Raw genomic sequence first — 15,072 nt, 5'->3', positions numbered from 1 at the left:
AACATTAAACAGCTTTTGTGTGCAACATAAATGAGAAATATTCTACTAGATATTCTGGCAAGGGAGGTTTTTAAAAAGTACTAATGCATTACAAAACACATATAGTTAATGTTATTGTAAACTAAAAATAATCAATTTAGTTTTGAACTCTACTTGCACAATTGTAGCCCTTGACCTTCATCTAAAATCTGGTGTGCAATAAAACGTTTTTAAACTTAGATTCAGTATTACACAATTTACCACAATAATATTGAGCTGGACTATCTGATTTGCACAGAATGTTTACCAGATAACTGTTAGTATTTAACTTCACTTGGATTAAAATGCTCAAAGGAAGGGAAAAAAATTTTTTGGGAGAAAACTTGTGTGCAATATCAAAACAGACAAAGAATTTCTGTGGATGTGTGAATAGGTAGTTGATTAAAGAAGGCATGTGACCTCTAGTAAAAGCTGGTAAATCAACAGTAAAAAGAGAAAAAAAATAAGATACTTTAAAACAATATTTTTGGCCTCAGGTTTACCATGGAGGACACTGCAAATATCATGAAGATAACCAAAGGTCGACTTTCAAATAATGTGGCATAAATTGTAAAAATCACAAGGGACAATATATCAAAGAAACTGACTGGGTGAAACAGACAAATAGCTAGAACCTAATGACTTGCAATCAAAGCTTTTAAAGGAAGTGGCTGCAGAGATGGAGGACTCATTGATTGAAATTCCTGGAAATATATCAAAAGATTGGAAAACAGCCAATGTGACTCCCTTGTTCAAGAAGGGTGGAGAACAGAAGGCAGAAAACTATAAACCAGTTGTTCACAAGATGACAAATCAACTGGAAATGACTAATGCTTAAGAAAGCTAAACTTAATCAAACCTAATCAACATAATTTTATGAAAGATGAATTATGATTGACAAATTTACTCAAATCTTTGAAGATGTGACAGGGAGGGTAAATGTAGTATATTTCCACTTCCAAAAAGGCATTTGACAAGGTGCCATAACAGGCTGCTACATCATGTACAGTACATTAAGAATGTAAAATGCAGTACAAGTGTGTGCCTTCGAGAACAGACCGAAACCAAAAGCCATGGAAGGATAAGGAGATTCACAGTCTGCCGAGGGCCAGATTCGTGCCATTCAAGACTGGTGATACAGAGCTATACAAGAAGTCCAGTATGACCTGAAGGCTTTTTAAGAGCAAAAAAAATATCGACTGAAGCTAAAGACGGAATCAGATGTACATTAGCTCTGGCAGGACTTGCAGGCTATTACTTCCTACAAGTAAACTTAACCTCATGAATGGCTGTGATGCTTCATTCCCAGATAAGCTCAATGCCTTTTATGCACACTTTGAATGGGAGTATAAAACTACACTTATGCACATCCTTGCAGCTCCTGGTGGCCCTGTGATCACTGTCTGAGTGGCTGACATCAGAACATCTTTCAAGAGGACAAACCCTTGCAATGCATCAGGCCCCAATGATGTCCCTGGTATGGCACTGGTTTTCAGTGCCCACGAACTGATGAGTGTTCAAGGACATCTTCAATTTCTCACTGCTGCAGCTGGAAGTTCTCACCTGCTCAAAAGGGTTACAATTATACCAGTGCCTAAGAGCAGGGTGAGATGCCTCAACACCTATCGCCCAGTGGCTCTCACATCTATTGTGATGAAGTGCTTTGAGAGAGGTTAGTCAACTCCGAGCTAAGGACCAAGTCCACAGCAATTTGCCCATCACAATAAGTCAACAGCAGATGCAATCTCACCAGCTAGTCACTTGGCATTGCACCACCTGGACAATAGCAATATCTATGTCAGGCTGCAGTTTATTGATTACAGCTCAGCATTCCAACACCAGGGCTTCTATACCTTCCTGGATTCCTGACTTCCTCATTGGGATCAGAAATAACAATTCCTCTTTGAAGACAATCAACACAGGCACACCTCAAGAATGGATGCTTAGCCCACTACTCTCCGCTCTCTACACCCGACAGTATGGCAGGGCACAGCTCAAATGCCATCTATAAATCTTTCAGTTACACAACTATTGTTGGCAGAAAACACTTACTGCTACACTATTAATAAAAAAAAATTAGAGCTGGGGATTTTCCAGAGCTCGGAGTTCAATGGTGCCAAAGTTTTGTAAGGAGTCTGTACGTCCTCCCCGTGGAATGTGTGGGCCTCCCCCAGGTGCTTGGGCTTCCACCCAGACTACAAAGGCATACCGGGTAGGTTGATTGGTCCTTGTAAATTGTCCCGTGATGAGGTTAGGGCTGATCAGGTTTGCTGGAGCAACATGGCTCAGAGGGCTGGAATTACCTATGCCATGCTGTAATTGCTAAATAAAAAAAATAAAATAATGCATTCTGGTTTGTATTTACAATACCATACCAAATATTTTGTGGGTGTTTATTTAAACTCCATACATGTGATTGGTTATCAAGCTCGAATTTTAAAATTAATTTATAATTTCTGAACCTTCAACATATTTTATAACGTCTTAATGAATCTTATTGATTAGGACAGAAACTGCCAGGTAACTTAGTCTCAGGCTACGTCCACACTAGACCGGATAATTTTGAAAATGAGGGTTTTACGTAAAAACAATAGGCGTCCACACCAAGCGTTTTTGAAAATACCTCCGTCCACATTAAAATGTGTATTTGGGCAAATCTCCTCCTACTGGGCATGTGCAGGACAGACACATCTACAGAAAACAAACGACATGTTTGGTGTTGAATCTCGTGTGAAAGTGCGCATTTGTGCAGTTACAGACTAGAAAAACTTAAAAGGAAATTGCCAAATGACGGACAGCTGCTGGCTTTTGCGCAGGAGGACTTAAAACTAAAAGAATACAGTTAGCCCTCCTTATCTACGAATTCAACCAACCGCGAAGCACGAAAACCCAGAAGTCTTCCAGCATTTGTTGAGCATGAGCAGACTTTTTTTCGTGTCATTATTCCTTAAACAATGCAGTATAACAACTATTTTACATAGCATTTACATTCTATTAGGTATTATATGTAATCTAGAGATGATTTAATGTATAGAGGAGGATGTGCATGGGTTATCGTGGATCAGGATCGCAAAAATCGGAAGTTCTCTTACTAAGTAAGGCAGAACAGGTACATCTGGTATTATTTAGCATCAGTTAGTCAAACGTTTGTCTTAGCATACAGTATATATTTTACCTTTCTATGCATATAAAACACTTAAGAACGTATGTTTCAGTGCCAGGCTCCAGTTCGATCCAGTGACAGACCGCTCCCGAGTGCGTTCTCCACCGTGTCGGGTTGATGTGAAGGATCAAAAACCCCAAACCCCAATAATTAAACCACTGCGTTGCTTAGTAATAATTGTAGCTTTCATCGGGGCACAGCCTTTCTCACTTTATCCTTTAAATTAGTCCTGATCATTGACCAACGTAGCCTAACACTTTTCCAATGACCGATGGCATTTCACCTCTTTCCGATCGCTTTATTATTTCCACTTTATTTTCAACCGTGATTATTTCCGTGAACAGAAACACTGCAGATTCAGATCTCTGTCGCCGGGTTCTAATGTCTACCGCACTGAGACAGGTTAAATAAGATCTGGGGTTCCGCTGGGTCCTAAGGTCCACCGCATTGAGACAGGTTGAATAAGGGACCTGAGCATCTGCGAGGGATCCCAGAACCAATCCCTCGCAGATAAGGAGGGCTGACTGTACTGGAGTGTATGGAGGCAACCGACAGGGAGTTCACGGACAGTATGACCTGGCTGACAACAAACATTGAAAAATTGACCAACTCTGTTGCATTAATAAAGCACCTTGTTAAATGTATAAAACATGTCTGCATCAGTACTATCTTGTATTTCCATACAACGTTACATTAGGCTGTTACACATCTATTGTCAGAGTACTTGCATAAATAGGTAAACCACCTTCATACAAGCAAGGACAGAGAACAGGGCAAAGTGAGTATACTTATTTATTCAGTAAGTTATGGGTCAAAGTATTTGGTGAGTACATTTCTAACTCCTCTGGCTTCAGTCTCATTGCCGTCTGTTCTGAAATTGTTAGGCTGCGTTCAAGAAAACAATGAAATAGCGTGCTGCCATCACCATCTGTTCTGGCACAGCATGACAGCGTTTTTAGATTTCTCCGGGTACCCCATCCACACTGCTCTGGCCAAGCGGCGTTTTCAAAATTACACACTCTGGAGGGTGTTTTAGAAAAGCTCCGTTTTTGGGGGAGGAAAACACCATTTCAGTGTGGATGGAGGGTCAAAACGAAGAGAAAAAGTTCAGTTACGGATTTATCCAGTCTAGTGTGGACGTAGCCTCCTGCAGCAATGTCTGCTCAAAACCTTTTGTCCTCCTTTGTACGATCATTACAACTTCACTTGTGTGGCATCTCATGAATAAAGAACATGCAGAACTGCTAAACAAAGATTTTGAAGGAAGTTTGTGCAACATAATTGAGGGTGCTCAGTCAAACTGTAAAGTTTAAATAGTTCATTGACCTTCACTGAATCTCAAGATTAGATTACAGCATTCGCAAACAAATTTCTTCCTTGCACTACAGCCACAACTTCTTAAAGGTTATCAACACAAGGAGATAACAGAAAATGAAGCATTTTAATAGGTAATTTACCCTTGTAATAAGCAGAAAATTTTAAATTAAAACATTTTATTGTGGAAGTCGTTATTTTTCCAACCAAAGCACCAAGAAAAAAAATACATGTACCCTCTAAACCAAAAAGCTGTAATAAAAAGTTATAGCCAAGAGCTCCTGAGCACAAGGTTAATAGACTTTTTTTGTAGAATATTATATTGAACACAAAGGCACGTAGGATCTGAACTAAATTGTTTCCTCTTACATTCAAAGAGATAGGGGGTAAACCATCCTGTTTATATACAAAACAGAGAACACTTGTACCCATTAACATCAGGATTACAAGGTCTCCACACCATTGTCAAAACCCCTCCTAAGACTATAAGCTCGACACACCTACAAAAAGTACTCTCCTATGAGGCATTCTGCCAACGTTTTAAGGCCAACATTTTGTTTTCAAACTGCAGAAACTAATAAAAATGGAAGAAATGCAGCTGCCAGTTTGCCCAGAACAAGGCTGCATTAATAGCAATGCTGTAAATAATGACTAATTGGTTTTAGCAATGTTTACTGAAGTAAAAGTATTACGCAGGACACAGAATTTTGTTTTTCCTCAGAACACTGATGGGATCTTTTACAGTCATCTGATAAAATAGTGGGGCCTGTGTTCAATACTTAATCAGAAATAGAGTAGAGAACTAGGCCTTTTGGCCCAAACCTTCCATTCTGACCTAAGCTAGTCCAATATTCCCACATTTGATCGATACCCCTCCAACCTTTCCTATCCATTTACCTGTTTAAAAGCTTATGTTGGAATCAGCCTACATTTTTCTGCTCAACGCACTGGGCTAAGTCTGAGGCCGCACACCCAGGATGCAATAAAATCATTTTTTCCCTGTTACCAACCCTGTAACTGGGTCACTTACCAGCAAAGATAGAGAGGTCCGTTGAAGTCTGATGGTACTATTTTTAACAGTATTTATTGATAAAGGGGCACAAAAATAAGATCAATGCAAACATACAGATAATATACGTCGTCAATACTAAATCTAAAAGCGCGGGTATCATAATAATCAATAAGAAATAGCTCTATCGTTGTCTAAGGGATAATGTATTGTCCGATGGAAATATAAAAGTCACTGTTAATTCGTTCAAGCTGCAGCGCTTTTGGGTTTTGAGAGAGAGACGGGTTAAACTTGCCCAGTTCTTTGATTAAGCCAATCCTTCAAGTCTTTTGGGAGTTGGTTTTCCTGTGGTTAGCTAAAAGCCGTTTTTCCATGGTAAAAGCCACCAGTTCCGGGCAAATGGAACCGAACGCACGTGGCCTCCTTCCAATGGCTTCCACTATTATGGGATCGCTAGCGTTTCTTATGGTGTGTCTGAGGGGGCTGTTCCCACAGACCCTCTTTTATCCTGACTCACAGGGTCTCAGATGTCAATCAGGTTGGGGTGAGGCAATCCCTCCCTCAACCAGCCCACTTTGCCTGAGGGCTTCCACGTAGCACAGTATTGCAATACACAAGTTCGTCTCCAAGAGACAATGGCCGTGTCCCGTAGCTTTATTTCGCTGGGGGAACAAGACATTCCACATGTCTCTCTCTCATTTCCTGGGTCTCCTGACCCAAATCAATAGTGATCTTGCGATTCTCAAAAAGGAGGGGGCTACCCCGCACCTCTTTGGCCCCTCAGAGCTGTGGTACATTCATAACATCCCCTAAATTCAAAAGGTAAAATTGAACAACTGCAATGCCAATGTCTCTCAAAAAGAAAGAAACGGTCATTTTTGGTGGAGGTAAGCAAGCCTGGATAGTCTGCTTTAAATACATGTAGACTGCAATTATTATTTTAAAAGGCTGTGAATGGAATTGAACTCTGGTCAATCTGAACATTTCCTATTCTGAATGGTGGCATTCATTGAAATAGCAGATGCAGATAGTTGGGCCACAGATATGGTTTTAAGAACTCAGACAGTGACCCTCTGGGACTGTGAGCATTAGTTTCCAACATATGAACAAATTGTTGCTGGAGTTAAGCCCAGTTAGCGAAAACTTCAGATTCCTTTTGGCTTAAATTTAACTTGATGCTGCATTGGGTAAAGAATAGCGCCTCGATGCCTCTCTTATCTCCATCCTGCCTTGGAGTAACTGAAAAATTGCACAATTATGAAAACAAGAATAAGGTCAAAACATTAAAAAAAACTTTCCACAATAATTTAAAATTATTACATTTCCAGAAAATTTAAAGCAGAAGAAAAATTGTGCATCAACAACCCGAGTTCAGATGCCTCAGTTTAAAAACCAACAAACCTTGGCACAGTACATTAAATGCATTCCTGTTTACCTTTTGCCATGACTGCTCGATTTAGAGTAATAAAATGCAACATTTCCCACCAGGCTGGCTTCCTTCCGTAAATGCCTTACAACGCAGTGTCAAATGCTTTTTTTTAAAAACGACCCAGGGACCTGCGTCCAAGAACAAAATAATTAAAGGCCAAAAGTACGATAGCTTGTGGGAGCGAAGATGTTTCAAGGATCCCAGCAGAGATAAAGAAACTGCAAGGTTGTGCCAGCGACAATTTACTCAAATACAGCACCTCAGTGAAGTGAACATTTGCAGAAATTAATCACAATATATGCTCAAGCTATAGTGCCTACAAGAAGTATTCCCTCCCCCTTGGAAGTTTCACATTTTATTGTTCTATAGAATTGAATCACTGTGGATTTAATTTGGCTTTTTTTGACACTGATCAACAGAAAAAGCCTCTTTCATGTCAAAATTATAAACATCTTTACAAAGTGATCCAAATTACAGATATAAAACACAAAATAACTGATTGCTAAGTAGTTACCCCCTTTAATATGACACACCAAATCATCACTAGTGTAGCCAATTGGTTTTAGAAGTCACATAATAGGTGCCCTAGCTATTTATAACCTTGTGTGTAGTCAAGTAGTTCAATTGACTGTAGTAAAAAATACACCTGTATTTGGATGGTCCAACTACTGGTGAGTCAGTAACCTGTCGAAAACACCATGAAGACAAAAGAACACTCCAAGCAACTCCGCAAAACCTGAGTGACCGTGCAAAGAGAACAAGTGAGGGAAGCCACCAAGAGACCTATGACAACTTTGGAGGAGTTACAAGCATTAATGGCAGAGATGGGAGAGACTGCACATACAACAACTGGTGCCGGGTGCTTCACCAGTCGCAGCTTTATGGGAAAGTGGCAAAGAAAAAGCTACTGTTGAAAAAAAATCTCACATGTAATCTTGGCTAGAGTTTTCCAGAAGGTATGTGGGAGACTCTGAAGTCAGCTGAAAGGTTCTATGGTCTAATGAAACCAAAATTCAGCTTTTTGGGCACCAGGCTAAATGTTATGTTTGGCATAAGCCAAACACCACATACCAAAAACACATCATCCCTATCGTGAAGCATGGTGGTGACCCCATCATGTTATGGGGATGCTTCACTGCAGCAGGGCCTGGAAGGCTTGTGAAGATAGAGGGTAAAATGAATGCAGCAAAATACAGGGAAATCCTGGAGGAAAACCTGATGCAGTCTGCAAGAGAACTGTGACTTGGGAGATTTGTTTTCCAACAAGACAATGATCCCAAGCATAAAGCCCAAGGTACAAGGCTTAAAAACAACAAAGTTAATGTCCCAGTGTGGCCAAGTCAGAGTCCAGACCTCAATCAAATTGAGAATTTGTGGCTGGACTTGAAAAGGGCTGTTCACTCATGATCCCCATGCAATTTGACAGAGCTTGAGCCACTTTGTAAAGAAGAATGGGGAAAAATTGCAGTGAAACGCTGATATAGAGACCTATCCACACCTACTCAAGGCTGTAATTGCTGCCAAGGGTGCATCTACTAAACACTGACTTGAAGGGATGAGTAATTATGCAATAAATTGTTTTGTGTTTAATAATTTAATAAATTTTGATTTCACTTTGACGCAAGAGTCTTTTCTGATGAGCAGTGTCAAAAGAAGCCAAATTAAATCCACTGTGATTCAATGTTGTAAAACAATAGTTTTAGTAGTAGTTGAAGTTCCAAACAACCCAACATTTCAGCAGCTTTTCAATTTAATTATTTGCACCCATGTCTTAACTCAATGTAGGCATTCTTCTTGCTGTGTCAAATGGGTGCAAATTGAAATCAAACCTGGCTATCATTTAAATTCAGTTCTGAGAAGTATTATGGCATTGGAGGTTCCATATTTTGTTTAAGCTAAGCGTTAAACTGTTATGGGTGCTATTTCTTCAATGATCTTAAACTGTCTGTCATTCTAGATCCCATTACACTATTAAAAAAAGCTAGGGAATTCACAGGCCAACTTGTATTGGATGATATCCTGAACAGATAATCTGGTCAGATCCTACTGCGGGACACTGCTGTCTTTTAAAATTGGCTGCTGTATTTTCCTGAATGACAAATATACCAAAACAAACATTTTGTCATCTTGAAGCTATGAAAAGTTTAATAGAATTTATCTTGCTCAGAAATGCTCAAGGTCTGGGATACCTGGCTGGACAAGCAGGAGCACTGATGTACTGGTCTTGCTGACAGGTGCTCACATCATCCTCATAACTACCAACTCAGCAGTGGAGCATAATACGCAATTGCCCATGATGTGGTCAATAATCCAATCAAATAATTAGGACTGAGTGTGTTCTTCTATTTTAGTGGAGCAGGACTATAAAACTAAGTGCAAAGTTCTTCTTGATTGTTAAGTTTATTTGCATTTTATTGAATGCTTGTTAGACTTCATAAACATTTATCTAAATGTGTTGCATTGACAATTTTTTTGATGGATTCAGAATGCTTCTAAGTTTCAGAAACAGTGTTTTGAAAGCTGCCTTAATCAGTGGGTATGCAACCAATGTTTTCTCAGCAGTTTTGTTGATTGGACCTGACTAGTATAGGTGGAGAAACTTGAGAAAGCCCTGCACTGCCCGGGTGCTTAACATCAAAGTTTCAGCAAGCTTTGCATAGGAAGTTCTTAAGTAGGGATTTGCAACAGGTAAATGGGAATTTAACGTGGTCAGCAGCAATTTTTTTTTCGGATGTAACTTTTACGTTTAATAACATCTAAGGGTTCTTTTGTGTAATCAACCTATTTTAAAACTACTGGCAAGGTTTAGTTAATTTTTAGCTGGTGGGATGAAAGACCACTGTAGTTATGGCTTGCTGACACACAGACTAGAAGCTCTAGTTCAACTGCTCAGTAAATTGTGAAACCATTCAATAAATCTAGAGCTGTGCCATTAACAAATGGAAATGAAGCAAATAAAACAGCTGAAAACAAAATGCCTTAGCTCAGTTTTATGCTTCAAAGGGAATCCTGCCACTCCACTCTGAATGTCAATCATGATTCATTCAATGTTTTTAGTGCATTCTAAAGTGGGCAATAAACTCAGGCTTGCATGATTCATCAAAGACTTCCAAAAATTAAAATTTAAACATTTTTTAAAGCATCAGGTTTAAGTAGTAGCCTGTAAATTTTTAGTTATCATCACATCCATCCTATAATTGATGAATTTTGAAGTATAAATGCAAACTAAGTTTTTCTTATTCCTAAAGAAACATCCCAGCCTGAACCGTCGACTGTTTATTCATTTCCGTTGATGCTGCTTGGCCTGCTCAATTTCTCCAGGATTTTGTGTGTTGCTTTATTCCTTTCATGGTCTCTGCTGTCCAACCAGAACTTTGCTAGAATTTGTTGGCATGCGATGAGGGCTTCATGCTCTGGTTCCCTACTCCAAGGCCATTTTGACCCAAAAGATTACATCGCATATTCACCAAAGCAGATATTACTTTTGCTTCATTCCAATCTTCACTTATTGTCAAAAGGTAGTTTTCAGGATGCTGCCAGTACCATTTTGAAGGTTTTCCTTTAAAAAAAAATTGCTCTACATAATACGAAAGTTGGACTGTAAACATTTCAATGAACACACATGACAGAAACAGGTCATTCAGCCTATCTTCAAAAGGGTGTGTATTCAATTCAGTGATGGGGGTGAGTGAAGTTATATCCACTTTGGTTCAGAAGCCCGATAGTTCAGAGATAATAACTGTATCTGAACCTGGTGTGGGAACTATGGCTCTTGTATCTCCTTGCTGCTGCCAATCAGGAAAAAGTGAAGATCACCTGGATGGCTGGGGGACAGGGGACACTTTCCTTTGACAGTGCTCCTTGCACATGTGCTCAGTGGTGGGGAGGGCTTTACCTATGATGGGACTTGCTGGATCTCCTCCTTTTTGGAGGCTTTTCCATTCAAGGGCTTTGTTGTTTCCTGACCAGGCAGTGATGTGACCATGTGATAAACTGAGTAAAAAATCTTTTTTCATTTAACCTAGCAGTAACCATTTTATAACCATAGCCCTATGTATAATTTCTCTCACAATTCTGACCAATGCATTCATTTTAAGTTACTTCCAGGTTTTCCTATAATTAAAGATAAAAGGCCAATTAACTTCTTACATTCTTTTGCTAAGTTTCAAATTTGCTTTTGTATCTGTTTACCTGTTATGCCTTGCATCATTTCACAATTATCCATTGTTTTTAAATGTTTGGTCCACAATTCCCAACATTTTCAGGTATTCCTCGGTCTTACTTTAAATCCCTGTTTGCTCTTGCATGCAAATTCTGATGTGGAATTGCGCTGCCAAATCAAGAATATTAATTTACAAATAATGGTCTGCTTCCTCAATCTGAATAATGATCATTTACCCTCTCCACTCTGCTTTCTATTGAGCTAATTTGCTATCCTTACAGATTACAGGCAGTCCCCAGGTCATGAACGAGTTCCATTCCTGAGCCCGTCTTTAAGTTGGATTTGTATGCAAGTCAGAACAAGTACATCCTGTATTATGTAGCGTCAGTTAGTCAAACGTTTGTCTTAGTACATAGTATATATTTTACCTTTCTATGTATATAAAATACTTAAGAAACGAAAGTATTCCAATAATTAAACCACTGCGTTGCTTAGTAATAATTGTAGTTCTCAACGGGGCAGGACCTTTCACATGCTCCATTATTCTCACTTTATCTTTTAAAATTGTTCCAATCGTTGACCGACTGTAGTCTAGCACTCTTCCAATGACATTTCACCTCTTTCCAAATGCTTTATTATATCCGCTTTATTTTCAATCGTGATCGCTTCCCGTCAATGGAACAGAAACACTGCGGGCGGTGGGTCTCGAACTCCACTGGCTCCCGAGGTCCACTGGGTCCTAAGGACCACCGCACTGAATTCCTCGGGTCTGAAAGTCCACCGCATTGAGACAGGTTAAATGGGACAAGTGGGGGCTGTGCTGGGTTTGGGTATTTGATCCTCCACAATATTCCATGTGGGAATTTAAACTGGATGTGGCAGTGGTTTTGTTTTGTTTTTTTTTTTTACGGGGTCGAGTGGAGAGCTCAACAGCAACCTAGCACAGATGGTACAGGAGTCACTGGATCGACATCAACCCAGCACGGGAGTGGTCTGTCTTTGGATCAAACTTGGGAAACTCTGTTCTCGATCCCCACACTGATCTCACTGCGCCACCAGCCAACCGGAACGGGGGGGGGGGGGGGGGGGGGGGCAGGGTCAGGGTGAATCTTGCTAAGAAAAATTTAAGCCAAATACAAAGTTACACACTCATAGTGTCAACGGCAACGACTTAAAATGGCAGACGGCATCACAATCTGACTTAAAATGGCGGATAGCATTCTACTTCCTCTGTTCGTAAGTACAAGTTGTCCATAAGTCAGACGTTCATAACTCGGGGACTATCTGTACTTCCCCCCACCCCCACCCCCCAAATCAGATCCACAGGTGCCTCTCATTAGTTGATGTGGCACTTTCTGGCATTGTGAATATTCAAGTATTGACATTCACTAATCTCGTTACTTTTACTTTAAAAAATCTGTTCTGAAAATCTAGTCTAGATTTAAGAATCCACGATAAGTGCATATGCCCTCAATCATTCTGTGAGATTGATTCTAGGACCTTTACAGTGACCTACATGGTCAACTAGTCTTTCGTCCAACTTTGATACACGTTTCATTTCGCAAAATTCATCAGCTGCTTATTCATGGATGCAGTGCTTTACTTACTTTTAGTTTTGCTGATTTGTTTTTGTTTTACTTCTAAATTCTGAATGAGAATAGAGCCCTGTATAAACTACGGTACAAGAATTCTAAAACCTTTTCTCCTTTCATTTCATCTTCCTGCCATATACTTTGGGGTGTGGGGGGAGGAGGCAGAAAGTATTCTTGAAATATTCCATGATTGATAAAGGATCTAGTGCTTTCCTGACATGCATGATGAATGAACTTTTCTCAGGCTTCCAGCTGGGTAAAGTTATCGATTATAACCAATATCTGTACCCAGCTGGAAGCCTGAGAAAAGTGTATTCGTCCCAGGATTGCTTTACTATTCCTGCTATTCACTTGCTGGATTACTCCTTTCATTATTTGGTGGAGTACATACATTGCCACTAATTGAAAAAGCACTAACAATCAGTAAAGTGTAAATCAATAACTTGCTACCACATTATTAATTTTAAATCTTATTTACACCCTTATTTACCACTATTATTAAGTGCTTCACATTACTTAGTACAGATTTTCATTAGAATAGTGAAGAGTGCAATTAACAGCCAATGTTCACAACAAAAAAATTTACATCTGGAGTGAATTATAGGCAATTTAAACCATTAGTCAAACTTCTCTGATAAATTACAGTCATAGAAATGCTTCCTCCTCCATCTATTAGTCTATGACTAATCTTTATTTCACCATATATCATGGATATTCCAGCCTTTAATCTGCTGAGTCATCACCAACTACCTTAACTCAATAGGTCGCATTTTTCATTAATTATTTAGCTCAAAGTCCCATACTCATCAAGTGCTTCATTTTCTTGAAAACTATAATGAAAATAAATTACACCCGGAGCATTATGCTTATTAGCTCCCCAAGGATTAATTGAAACTTAGATCTAAGATGCAGCTACTGCAAGGCTAATACTGAAGAGAGAAAGTGATGAGGAGAGTGTGAAGAGAGGGAATCAGAATGACAGTGAACAGTTTAGTGTAAATAATTTTTTCAATTTTTTTGCATATAATTATGTCAATTGGCACCATTTCTTTAGTAACTTCATTCTATACCTTCCCGATTTGCAATCTTACATTTCCTGCAGGTTAATGACACTTCTCATAAACCAATATATGGCTGCACAGCTCTCTGCCTCTAGTGTGGCATTATCAAAGTTAAGGACACAACCTAGTTCTGCTCATTGCTTTATATCAAAATAACGCACCTACCTTGAGGATCTCACCTGGTCCCTCAACATTACCTCTGTCGAGAAAGCACAGCAATGTCTCCCCTTCCTGAGGGAACTAAAATGAGCGAGTTCCCTCCCCTTACCCCATTATAACCAATTTGTACAGAAACATTATCCAGAGTATCCTGGCTAGTTGCATCACTCTAGTACGGGAATTGCAAGAAATCAGACCACAAGTCCCTGCAAAGGATTGCGAGGACTGCTGAGATTATCAACAGGGTCTCTCTTGCATCCTTCTGAGATATTTATCAGGAGCACTGTGCATTCAGAGGCCTCAGCATTGTCAATGATTCCTCACATCTGTCCAACAATCTCTCTGACCCCCTACCATCAGGCAAGAGGTTCTGTAGCTTAAATACGAGAACTCCTAGGATGGGAAGCAGCTTCTTTCCTCAGATCGTAAGACTACTTAACTCCTTGCCATCACCAGGTCTCATCACATGTGATCTGTCAGTAGAATTATACTGTTTGGTGCTTAACTTGTATCGTATATGCACTTTATCATTTGTTAACTTATTTGTGATAATATTACTTAATGCATTATGTGTCTAGTAAAAATTCAATCACTTACTGTATCACATAATTGAGACAAGCAAAAAAAAATTAGAAAAGATAACCTCCCTATTGATTCTAGTCTTCAATATTCTTTAACATTCCAAACCAGAATGCAGTTTCTTAGTGGCAGAACCTGAAACTGGGTAAAACTTTGCTGATTGAGTCACCCATCAAAGCTAGGACCTTAAAAATCTCCACAGATATTACAAATCAAGTTAATAAAGTAATCCATGAAAATTTATCTATAACTTTCTTGAATTTTGAATTTTTTGAAAAGGATCTAGTATTTTCCTGACGTACATGACGAATAAGCTCTTCTTCGGCTTCTAACTGGGTACGTATTGATTATAATTGAAATTTTGATGACAAATGCTGCCATTTTCCCAGAGAAATCAACAGTAGAACTGTAGGCTGTAGGATTGACTTCCATGGTGCAAAACTACTGAGCTGTGCCAATGGCTTTTGGGACTGCCTGGAAAAGAAAGCCATTGAAATAAAACTAGAGGAAACAAATTTTAACAAAGATGAAGTTCTCGCTCGAAGAACTGGAATTTGATTGTAGACTAGCTGGGACAGTGGAAAAC

General features: G+C 39.4%; 1 protein-coding gene and 1 long non-coding RNA gene across 7 annotated transcripts in view; both read right to left on the bottom strand.

Annotated features, from left to right (window-relative positions):
- Positions 1-15,072, bottom strand: part of LOC132391619 (arfaptin-1-like) — a 124,635-nt gene that overhangs the window by 64,072 nt on the left and 45,491 nt on the right. The gene's annotated exons all lie outside the window — the stretch shown is intronic.
- On the bottom strand, positions 6,875-11,251 carry LOC132390828 (uncharacterized). Its single transcript, XR_009511020.1, has 3 exons — positions 11,125-11,251; positions 10,401-10,492; positions 6,875-7,061 (listed from the first exon to the last, which is right to left on the bottom strand). It is a non-coding gene; the product is annotated as an uncharacterized LOC132390828 (long non-coding RNA).

This window comes from Hypanus sabinus, chromosome 3 (genome assembly GCF_030144855.1).
Source record: "Hypanus sabinus isolate sHypSab1 chromosome 3, sHypSab1.hap1, whole genome shotgun sequence".
Taxonomy (NCBI): Eukaryota; Metazoa; Chordata; class Chondrichthyes; order Myliobatiformes; family Dasyatidae; genus Hypanus; species Hypanus sabinus.
This window is presented reverse-complemented; position numbering and strand designations above follow the sequence as displayed.